General features: G+C 45.8%; 1 long non-coding RNA gene across 1 annotated transcript; it reads left to right on the plus strand.

The window, feature by feature from the left end:
• Positions 1-380: 380 nt before the first annotated feature.
• Positions 381-1,080, plus strand: LOC123040971 (uncharacterized). The gene is made up of 3 exons (XR_006418336.1): positions 381-446; positions 541-626; positions 1,037-1,080. It is a non-coding gene; the product is annotated as an uncharacterized lncRNA (long non-coding RNA).
• The last annotated feature ends 10,280 nt before the right edge of the window (positions 1,081-11,360 follow it).

Consider the following 11,360-nt stretch of genomic DNA (forward strand, 5'->3'; position numbering starts at 1 on the left):
GGAAGGCGAGGTGCGGGCCCCGCCGCCACTGCTGCTGGCGGCGTCTTCCTGGCACTGATTCGCACGTGCGCAAACTGGCGGGGCGGGAATCACTCTGGCTCGTTGATTGTTGTTGCTTTTGCTGATTCCGACGCGCGGCAAACGACGAATTTCACGGGCGGGAATCACTCTGGCTTTGCTTTTGCTCCTTGCATGCTGTTGCTGATGATGTTGATTTTCACGCGCGGGAATCCGAGGCTGCCGACACTACAGGGATCCTCTCCCTTTTTATATGCCATGCTTCAGCTCCGTGCGCAAGCACTGTGTAACCTCGTTCCTCTCCTTTGCTCTCTTAAGTCTCTAAGTATAGAGAGAGAAAAAAGCTCAGTAAGCACTTTCATTCGTGATTTAGGGCGATTTAGAGTTGGATTTTGAGGATGATGAAGTTGAAGAAAAGATAGATTAAGGTAAGATCTATCCATTTTTGTTGGTTTCATTCGCATGCATGATGTTTTTATTCTATTTGATTAGTTCCTAAGTGTGTATTCTATGTTGCTTTAGGCATTATTTCAGCACTTGGAGGAGTCATTTGGAGTTTCTGTAGTAGGAATAGCCGTGCAAAGTGAACTACGAAGTTGAAGATCAAGGTATGAGCTTTGCAATACATGTATTTATTTATGCAGGTGGTAATTAGTTCGTCCTTTAGCTCGTTATTAGCTATGTGATGGTAGTGCTTAGAGGTTAGAAATAATTTCAGACGAGAGATGTAGCATTTAAACTATTTTTTGAAATAGTAGGTTGAAGATGTTGCATCAATGTTAGGTGCGTCCATTAGTATTGACATGCGGGAAATCTTAATACGGTAATTAAGAAAAAATTGTACTGTAATTGTTTATTGCATGCGGTATGTTATTTCATGTGGTATGTTATTTCATGTGGTATGTTTATTAATAAGTCTATAGTTAGGAAACCGTAGGTCTACTTTGTTATGTCGCAATAATCTAAATTTTATATGTTAAGATTAGGTGCTAATGTACTTAATGATGTATGTAATTAGGTAAAATAATTCATCTTAGTAGCAAACAAGGAGGAGAAGACGTGATTGAAGAAATTGTGTTTCCATTTTGGCTGCCCCATTTTGAGGTGATGAACACATACATGGAAGTGCTATTTTCATACTTCTGTTAGCAGGAAGAAAGATCGGTGTGTAATATTGTTGTTAATGTGATATAGGTTAACGAGGTTCATATAGTACTGATGACGGATATTTATTGGAACTATTTTGACGCTTAATTGCATTCGCAAGCACATCCATATTGGAGCTAAGGTGAAAAATGACACTGTAATTTTGTTAATATTTTTTGTATTGATGTACTATTGTGAATAATGTGCATGCTGCTGCAAATATTATTATTTGTAGGTAAATGATTGTTATCGTATGATGTGAAAAAAAATTATATAAAGCCGAAAGAAATTAAATGTTTTACTCATATGATATTAAAATGTTATTATCGTACTATTATGTTTACTGGTTGTTTGGATAGCGAGTAATTACCATGGGTTTTGTCATAACCTGTTATAAGAAAAATAGTTTTTACTAATAGTCGTTAGAGAAAAAAGAGAGTTTTAGTTTGTGACGCTCGTAGACGAGTTGGAGAAAAAAAATCTCTAAATACCTGTTAACCAAACAACCCCGAAAAGTCTAAGCAAATGATTCTAAATACAAAATGAATATTTGTAACGAAAATACTATTATTATTTTAGTCGTCTGATATGTAAATATTGTCATCGTAGTACTACTAAATGTTCAGTTACTAATTGTTTGAAATGTAAAAATGTATTTTGGTTAGGTACTATGGAAAATTTATTAGTGTACTATGGAAATGTCTTACGGGACGGTCCTTTAGGGGTGGATGTGTCCTTGTGCGAGTCGACTACAGTTGTAGTTAGAGACATGGTGAACGTGGGTTACGCAGCTGTCAGAAGGTGCATCCGAGCGGTGTTTGGCCCAGGGATGCAGGGGAAAAAATGACAATGGAGGCCTTCGTCACTAACGGAGCAAAAGATGGTACAGCTGCCCGTTGGGGTTTGCGGCCTGTCACAGGTGATCAGTCGTGGGGGTCGTACATGAGGTTTGCAAGCAATCCCAATAACCCAGTGTTTGGTCAGCCAATGGTGTATGTGGAGTTCATTTCAGTCACTGATGTTGCCGGATGCAGTAGCAGGGGCAGTGAGGTCGAGTTGGCCATCACATCAGCCCCTAGCATCGGCCCATCGGAACCGACGGGCGACCAGCCTGTGTATGACACAGGATATTGGTCTGCGGCCGTTGACATGAGTGAACACGTGGAGGGATTGCCGGAGGCGCTGGATGATGACGATCACTCTTCCGCGTCTTCCGAGTCAAGCGAAGAAGAAGATGTTCCTCCCCAGAGGGCGGTCGCGGCGTCACTACAACCTGGGTTTTTACAGGATATGAGCATCACAAATGAATTTCACTCTGTTTCTGGCCTAGAAGCGGGGAGTCTGGAGGTTGGGCAGGTTTTCCCAAACAAGAAGTCTGCTTACCAAGCAATTAATAGGTATGCAATCGCCCTCCACTGCCAGCAAAAAGTGAAGCAGTATGATAAAAAAGAGTTGAAGGTCATATGCATCCACACCGCGAAAGGTTGCCGTGGAAGAGTTCTCGCTAGACTGAAGCCTGGGGTATGTCAGTCATGGCATATCACAAAAATAGTGCAGCATAGCTGTGAGCAAACTGGGACTCTTTCAAATCACTGCAATGTGACTGCAAGATATGTGGCACAGGTGATGGAAACAATTGTGCAGGGAAGTCTCAACATTAGTGTTAGGGCTTTGCAAAAAGATGCAGAAGATCAGATTGGCTTCCCTGTCAGCTACAGCAAGGCTAGGCGTGCGAAGGAAAATATATTCAAGAACTTGTATGGAACCTATGAGGAGGCCTATTCTTATGCCCCCAGAATGCTTCATCAGATAGCAAGTGCTAATAGGGGGACTCAAGTTTGGCGGAGAGAACGTCAGAACCCAAAGAACCCGGCTGAGCTAATCCTGGACCGCTTATTCTGGGCATTCGCCCAGACTATACAAGCCTTCAGGCACTGTCGCCCGGTATTATCAGTTGATGGTACCTTTCTCACTGGAAAGTACAATGGCACACTATTGGTGGCGATTGCATCAGATGCAAATAATCAGCTTCTTCCTATTGCATACGCACTGGTCGAGAGCGAGAGCAAAGATAACTGGTTGTGGTTCCTGAGCTGCGTGAAGATGGGTGTCGTGAAAGAGCGTTCAGGTGTTTGCATCATCTCTGATCGCAACACAGGATTATTAAGTGCTCTCGACATAATTAAGCAGTCGTCAGAAGAGTGGGGGTGGCCTGATCTAGAGGGAAGGTGGTGCATGCGGCATTTGGCAGCAAACTTTTACTCCAAATTCAAGAATAAGGATTGGTTCAAGTTATTCAAGAGGATGTGCATGCAGAAAACTCAAGCCAAAATGAATGCCATCTGGGCAGGTATCAATGGTGAGATCGAGCGCGCTGCCTTGCCGCAGAGAGAAGACCGGAGGGGTCGAAGGATGGCCATAAATTTGAGCCAGTGGATCGGCGAGAATTGCCCTGATTTGTCCAAGTGGGCGCAGGCTCACGACACCGGGGCTCGGTATGGAATAATGACCAGCAACATGTCAGAGGTGTACAATGGTGTTCTTAAAGGGGTGAGAGCCTTGCCTATCACAACCCTAATTGAAGAAACTTGGAACCGAACATTGTCATACTTTGCAGACAGGGTTACCATGACTAAAGCACAAGTTGAATTGAACAAGCCATGGTCCAAGAAGATGCAAAGACATCTGGACAAGAAAGCAAAGAAGTCCCAAAGCCATGGGTGCAGGAAAGTGGACGCACTTAGGAATAAGTGGGAGGTCAATGTGCGAGCCAAGTACGTTAAGGGTCACCACAGAGGATCCAAAAAGCAAGCTGTCACCCTCGGCCCAACGTCATGTGAGTGCACGTGTAACAAGCCCAAGCTTGAGGGCTACCCTTGTAGTCATGTGCTCCGGGCGGCTGCAGATCAAAAAATCAGTGTTGAGCCATACATATCACCGTACTTCAACATGTACAATCTGTACAACACTTGGAACGGTGAGTTCTGGGACTGGGGCATTGATATGAACTACAAAATGTTGTGGCCAGATGGGCCAAAATGGGTTCCGAACGCCGAATTGATGAGAACCGCCAAGAGACGACGTCAGTCTAGGCGTCATCGCAATGACATGGACCATAGCCAGAAGGGAGAACCAAGGCGATGCCGCGTTTGTAGGTGTCCTGGACATTCACGTAGGGAATGCCCGTATCGAGCAAACGACACCGCATGATGTGTTATTGATCTCTTTGTGTTATTGTATTTATATTTATTTTAAATTGAATCTCTTTGTATTATTGTACCCGTGATGTTAACTTCAGCTAATTAATGTAAATTATATCTCTTTGTACTATTGAATCTCTTTGTGTTATTGTATTTATATTTATTGTACATTGAATCCCCATGACGCCGGCCACCGTTGCCATCTATTTTTGAACCCAAATAAAGAACATGATTATCGGAGTTTCAGACTTCGAACCATAAAGAAAACCTGGCCAATACACAATTATTTCATTCCTCACCTCGACGCTTATGGACTACAGGCTTTTGCTAGGCTCACATCAAGCGAAGACCAATCCTAGTTACGTTCGGACTCATCCCTTTTGACATCCCTCGTTGACCGGTGGAGACCTGAAACTCACACCTTTCACTTTCGTTTTGGGGAGCTTGCACCTACACTGAAAGATGTTTCTATGATCCTTGCTCTGCCAATTAGAGGTGAGCCGTTAGTCTCTTCACGAGTGTCTAAAACTTGGGCACAAAATATATCAGACCGTCTTGGGATGACAATGCCAGAATCACAACGTACTGGTGGCCCTCGTGGCATCCCACTCACCTGGCTTCATGATAATTTTCTTAATATTTCTAGCTTCGCTGATTCTGAGACGAGGAAAAGACATTTGTTTGAGTATTTGTTGTGGCTCCTCGGGGTTATGTTTGCAAATTCACATGGGGACGTACTTCTCCCTGGTCTCATCTACATTGTGGAGAAGATGGTAGATGAACCTTTACCCGAGCATCCAAAATACAGCTTCGGTTCTGCCATTCTATCTCATACATATAGAGGCTTGTGTGATGCCACACAAAAAACTTCCTTCGCAAAAAAAGCTCCATTACTTTGTGTCCCCTACGAGTTTCTACAGTTGTGGTCCTGGGAATACCTCCCTGTAGGATGACCTCGTATAACAAATCCCATACACCCATACGACTATGGCGAGGGCAGCTGTGTAACTATGGCGAGCAGGTGGACAAGGGCACGGAAACATTGGTCTCCAAGTATAGCGAAAAATTGTTACCCTATATACCACCAGCAGTTTGAGGCACTTGATGAGTCTGTAGTCACATGGAACCCATGGACTCAGGAGTATGTACAGGTGGTCTTTAATATACGACCCATCACACCAGGCATGTTGACCGATAGTGCATTCTGGCTGACTCGCTGCTACTTATTGTTCATGTGGTGTGTTGAGCCTTACAACCCAGAGCGTGTCATGAGACAGTTCGGTCTGTATCAGGAGATTCCACCACCTTTTCCAAGATGTACTGACGAGGAAACCCATAAGTAAGATGTGACCTCCCTAAATAGTTAGTGTCCTTTTTAATTTACTAAACTCACAGTTTGTTACATAATTTGCAGGCTAAGCAATATGGGCCACGGTTGGAGTCTTTACGATTGGTGGGAGCGCAACATTCAATGGGTACAGAAATGGGAAAATGACGCGCTAGCAGATATAGTGTATCAACTTAGGTACATTTATTTACATTTTATTTACATTATTCATCACAACGGTTGATGTTATTATATAATTTGCAGACCGTACGATGGAAGTACAGCTCAAGCGTACAAGCAGTGGTACTGCATCAGCACGCGTGCAAGCCTGGCCGGTCAACCAGCTACGATACCAACAAATCTCACACAAGAGGAGCAGATGCAGAGACCTGTCGAGCTGCATGCAGCTTACTTTCATGACCGGGCGGTAATCACTAGTAATTTTTTCATGTCCATCATTTCATAATCATTTCAGCCAAATAACAACAAAATATTTTTTCCAGCTTCAAACTGCCCACGATATAGGGCAGATGGCGACGGAAAGCATGCCGCCCAGGGCTGTCAAGTCATTCAATAAACGTGTTAAAGAATACATCGCAACAAAGTTGAGATGTGGTAGAGGCGACGACGTTGTCACTGGAGCGTACAACATGCCAGTACCGAGGTCAGCCAGACCAAGTGCGGCGCCGTCGTCCAGACCGAGCGAGGCGCGTACAAGCCATGGGCAGCGGAGGAGGGTCCGAGTACTACAACGACATTGCCATGACATGACTCTTCTCTGCCACTACATTGCTCTTCTTCAGTGCTACTTCGTCAGGGGCAGACATCGCAGGACCATGGCATGGGCTTGGATTCGATGCCCGAGCTGTATCTTTCCCCAAACCCATATGCATACACAGGATATGGCACATACACTCAAGGTGAGGGATCTCAGCCGTATCTCTCCACGCGAGGGATCTCCATGCCCGAGGATACTCGTGTCCCAGATTTAAACCAGTACCAGGTAGAATGTCCAGATAGTACAGGCAAGGGATCTGATCAGGTAGGCATGTTTACATTTTAATGCATTTACAGTGATATTACATATTATCCTCTAACAGATTTTGTTTACAATGTTTCTATGTGCAGGGCATACCTGATGTACATTGGAACGATGAGTACACCCAACCTGGCGACAATGTTTACGATGTAGATACGGATTTCTTCAGAGAGGACGTTATTGGCCCATCTTTTATCCCCAAGGAGTCACAACAACCATACGCCTACAATTACGCATCAGGTTCACAACAAGGATTACAGACTCCTCGAAGGGAAGGCCAGCTGGCCGTCGTCGACTACAATGATTCATCTATGTGCGACCCATTGTATCTACATATGTCTGTATCAGACTTTTCGATTTGAACATCTATGTATGCTGAAATAAAAATGCACCAGTCAGGAACAATTTTTCCCGCCTATATCTCCCGCCATACTATCCCGCTCCACTCTTCGGCTTATGTTTTCGCGCAACCCTTTCCCCTCAATATTTTCCTGGCCAACGCTTTCCCTCCATATGTTCCCGCCACCCGTTTCCCGCCAACGCTTTCCCTCCATATGTCCCCGCCACTCGTTTCCCGCCATATGTTCCCGCCAACCCTTTCCCGCCATACTGCCCTCGTTCTTTCCCGCCATTTTCTCCTCTCTACCTATAAAACCCCCTTCAGACGGAGGTGGATAAGCATTCGAGTGTAGTGTAGTCGAGATGTCCCATTATCCTTTCGATCGTAGTTTTCACCCTGGGATGAGCAGGACTCTTCTGAGGCTAGCTACCGATTTCAGGATGGACAATAGGATAGTTCCATGGGACGAACTCACCGGTAGTGACACCATAATGAATGAGTTGGCTCACCAATTACATAGGTCTGGGTGGCCTGAAAGGACCTATGAGGAGGTACGTAAAGAACTTCTTAGGTTGCGTGCAAGGTGGAAGAATGTAGTGGAGCCGAAGAGTGAAACTTTCAGAAGGACTGCAGAAAATCATCCATTTTTATGGACTGAGGAGAGCGAGGATGAAGATGATATCTTCATGCCGCCGCTTCCGGGTGCTGCATCATCAAAGGGCAAGAGTTCTGCATCGTCTAAGGGCAAGAGTATTGCATCCTCGAAGAGCAAGAGTTCTGCATCGTCCAAGGGTAAGAGTTCTACATCCTCGAAGGGCAAGAGTTCTGCATCGATGGAGGATGACGATGATGCCTTTATGTAGTTTTTAAGCTGTATTCCAGTTCTACCATTTAATTCGGATGTACTTGCATTATTAGTTTGTACTCTCTTATTGTAGGGCATTATGTTCTATCTTAATTTTATTTTGTAGTTGTTGCACGATGTTCGATATTAGTGGAGGGAAAGAAAATGCCACTACTTTATTCTAAAACTATATTTTTTTCCCACAGCGACACGGCACAACTGAAAATAAGATACATTGTAGGAATAAACCTACATTTAACTCCTGAAATAAAGCTACATTAAAGTGCAGAAATAAAGATACAAATGATTGCGAAATTTAAAATACTACCACAGGAATCTACTGAGTCCAGCGTGGATATTTTCCTTTTCCATCGCCAGCTTCTTCTGCTGCCTTGGCCTCACGAGCCCTTTCTTTCTTTCTCTGCCTCTCCGCCTCACGAGCCTCCTTTCGCTGTCGTTCCTGCTCCTCCATGCGACGAGCCTCTTCCCTGTTTTTCCTTCCCATTTCCTGAAAAAAACGGTGTTGCTCCGCATAGTATTCTTTTAACTCTCTCTCTTGCTCTTCTTTCTCCTCAGCTTCCGCCTTCTCGCGTCGCTCTTCCGCAAATAAACTATTCCACGCACGGTGACTTCTTTCACGAATCTCAGTCACTGCCCAAGCCAGCTTCTCCGTGTCAATCCAATGATAGTACATGCACATAGGCGAAGGAGACTACAACAAGAAACAAGAATGTTACTAAAGAATCAATGAAAATACCAACAATATCTATTCGTGATGGTTAAAGCATACCGGAGGCTTGTCGTACTCTGAAATAGCTACGGCAGGATCTTCCTCATAATTGGCGCACATGAAAAACTTCATGCCCAACCAATCTGAAAAATCCGTCACCTCCTTCACCTTGCAAAGATCGCCACACCAACACCGCAGGACTGCCACCCCAGAAGGCAAACTAGCATTCTTCATTTTCCTTGGCCTAATGCTTTGATCCGAATAAGGCAAACTCATATCGACTGAAAAAATGTGTTACACACTTTGCGCACTGGCGAATTCTAGGATGGCTGGACGAGAGCCTCAGTGTCTTCTTTTATAGGCTCAGACGATTTCTAGGATGGCTGGACGAGAGCCTCGGTGTCTTCTTTTATAGGATATTTTAGGATCCCTGTAGTGTCGACACAACAGGAAACCTCGGATTCCCGCAACGAGTGAGTGTATTTCTGCAGTGCCGTCGCGTCCTCTCAGGCAATAGCCAGCACGCGCGAGGGAATTAGCTAAGTCTGCAACAGGGAACCTGTAGCCGCGCATGACTCAAGCAAAACAAGCAAAAGCAGGCTATCAGCATCAATTTTCGAATCATCGGAATGAGCGAAGTTTGTATCGGAATCAGCACCATCAGTCACGGAATCAGTGTTGCCGCGCATGCAGAACAAAAGATGCCGCCAGCAACAGTGGCGGCCTGGCCCGCACCTCGGCCCGCGCACAGCAGAGGCTCTCGGCTAGCCAGCGCGCCAGGAGGATGCCGCCTCCGGCTGTGGCGGCGTGGCCCACTGGCGGGGCCCGGGCGCAGCAGAGGCTGTCGGCCAGCCAGCGACCGCGCCAGGGCTAGCCGCCTCGCCCGGTGGCGGCAGGGCCCACCTGGCCCGCCCCGTTCCGTCGCGCCGCGATGCACTGTGGGGAATCCGTTCGACTGGGGTGGCCGCCTCCTGCGGTGGCGGCAGGGCCCGCCGCCTCCTGGCGTGGCACTACTAGAAAAACCCCTACTAATGGCGCACCTATTATGGCCATTAATGGCGCATCTGTGGTGCGCCACTAACAGCACGCCATTAGTAATTTTTACTAATGGCGCACCAGTGGTGCGCCATTAGTATCTTGTATACTAATGGCGCACCACTGGTGCGCCATTAGTATAGGCCACGGTGCGTCATTAGTATGCCTCCCAGGGGCCAGGTGCTTTGGATACTAATGGCGCACCACAACTGGATGCGCCATTAGTAACCGCGGCATACTAATGGCGCACTTTCCTGTGATGCGCCATTAGTGATGCGCCATTTTGAATCTAGATCTGGATCGTGATTTTTGGCCCATTTTTTGCTCGTTTTTTTTGCTTGTTTTTTGGCACGACAATATTCTCAAATTTTGTTCCTGTTTTTGGATCTTGTTGCCATGGTCTTTTGCCGGAGAGGAGTTCGCCGGAGAGGAGGAGGAGGAGCTCACCGGAAAGGAGGGAGGAGGAGCTCACCAGAGAGGAGGAAGGAGGAGCTCACCGGAGAGGAGGGAGGAGGAGCTCACCGGAGAGGAGGGAGGAGGAGCTCACCGGAGAGGAGGGGATTTTTTGCCTCACCGGAGAGGAGGGAGGAGGGATAGGAGGGAGGAGGAGCTCACCGGAGAGGAGGGAGGAGGAGCTCACCGGAGAGGAGGGAGAAGAAACCATGAGGGGAGGGGAGGGGAGGGGAGGAGGGAGGAGGGAGGAGGAGGTCGCCGGAGAGGAGGGAGAAGAAACCATGAGGGGAGGGGAGGGGAGGGGAGGGGAGGAGGGAGGAGGGAAGAGGGAGGAGGGAGGAGGAGGTCGCCGCAGAGGAGGAGGAGGTCACCGGAGAGGAGAAGTATGGTGGAGGAGAGAAGGGAAGATGAAATGAAGAGAGGAGGAGAGGACCAGCCATATATACGGCATACTAATGGCGCACCGCGGGCAGGTGCGCCATTAGTAAATTTTTTTATTTTTTTGATTTATTTTTAATTTTGAAGGCGGGAAGATACTAATGGCGCACCATGGTCAGGTGCGCCATTAGTAATTTTTTTTATTTTTTTGACTTATTTTGAATTTTGAAGGCGGGAAGATACTAATGGCGCACCACGGGCAGGTGCGCCATTAGTAATTTTTTTTATTTTTTTTATTTATTTTGAATTTTGAAGGCGGGAAGATACTAATGGCGCACCACGGGCAGGTGCGCCATTAGTAATTTTTTTTTATTTTTTTGACTTATTTTGAATTTTGAAGGAGGGAAGATACTAATGGCGCACCATGGGCAGGTGCGCCATTAGTAAGTTTGAATTTTTTTTGATTTTTTTGCCTCTCTAGATCTTAAAAGCCCCGTATCTTTTTTTCTGTTAGGTTTTTGAGGATTTTGAAAATGTTTAACGGGGTACCCCCGTTAAATTTGGATGTAACTTTTCGAGTAGATGATTTTTCATATAAAAAACTTTTTCATCCGAGTTAGTATGCAAAAGTTATGCCCATTTTTACAAATCCTCGCGAGATTTTGCAAATGAAGTCAAAATTCATATTTGCAAATTTTCCCAACAACTAGGCCACATATCACATGGTAAACTTATTTTCTTTTATTTTTTTGAAATTTTTATCATTTTGTTTTATTTTTTAAAAAACTGAAAAGGCGATCCAGGGGGGGTGCATTCGGTGGAAGTGGTGGCCAAGGTTATTAATGGCGCA

The sequence above is a fragment of the Triticum aestivum genome, chromosome 2B (genome assembly GCF_018294505.1).
Source record: "Triticum aestivum cultivar Chinese Spring chromosome 2B, IWGSC CS RefSeq v2.1, whole genome shotgun sequence".
Lineage (NCBI taxonomy): Eukaryota > Viridiplantae > Streptophyta > Magnoliopsida > Poales > Poaceae > Triticum > Triticum aestivum.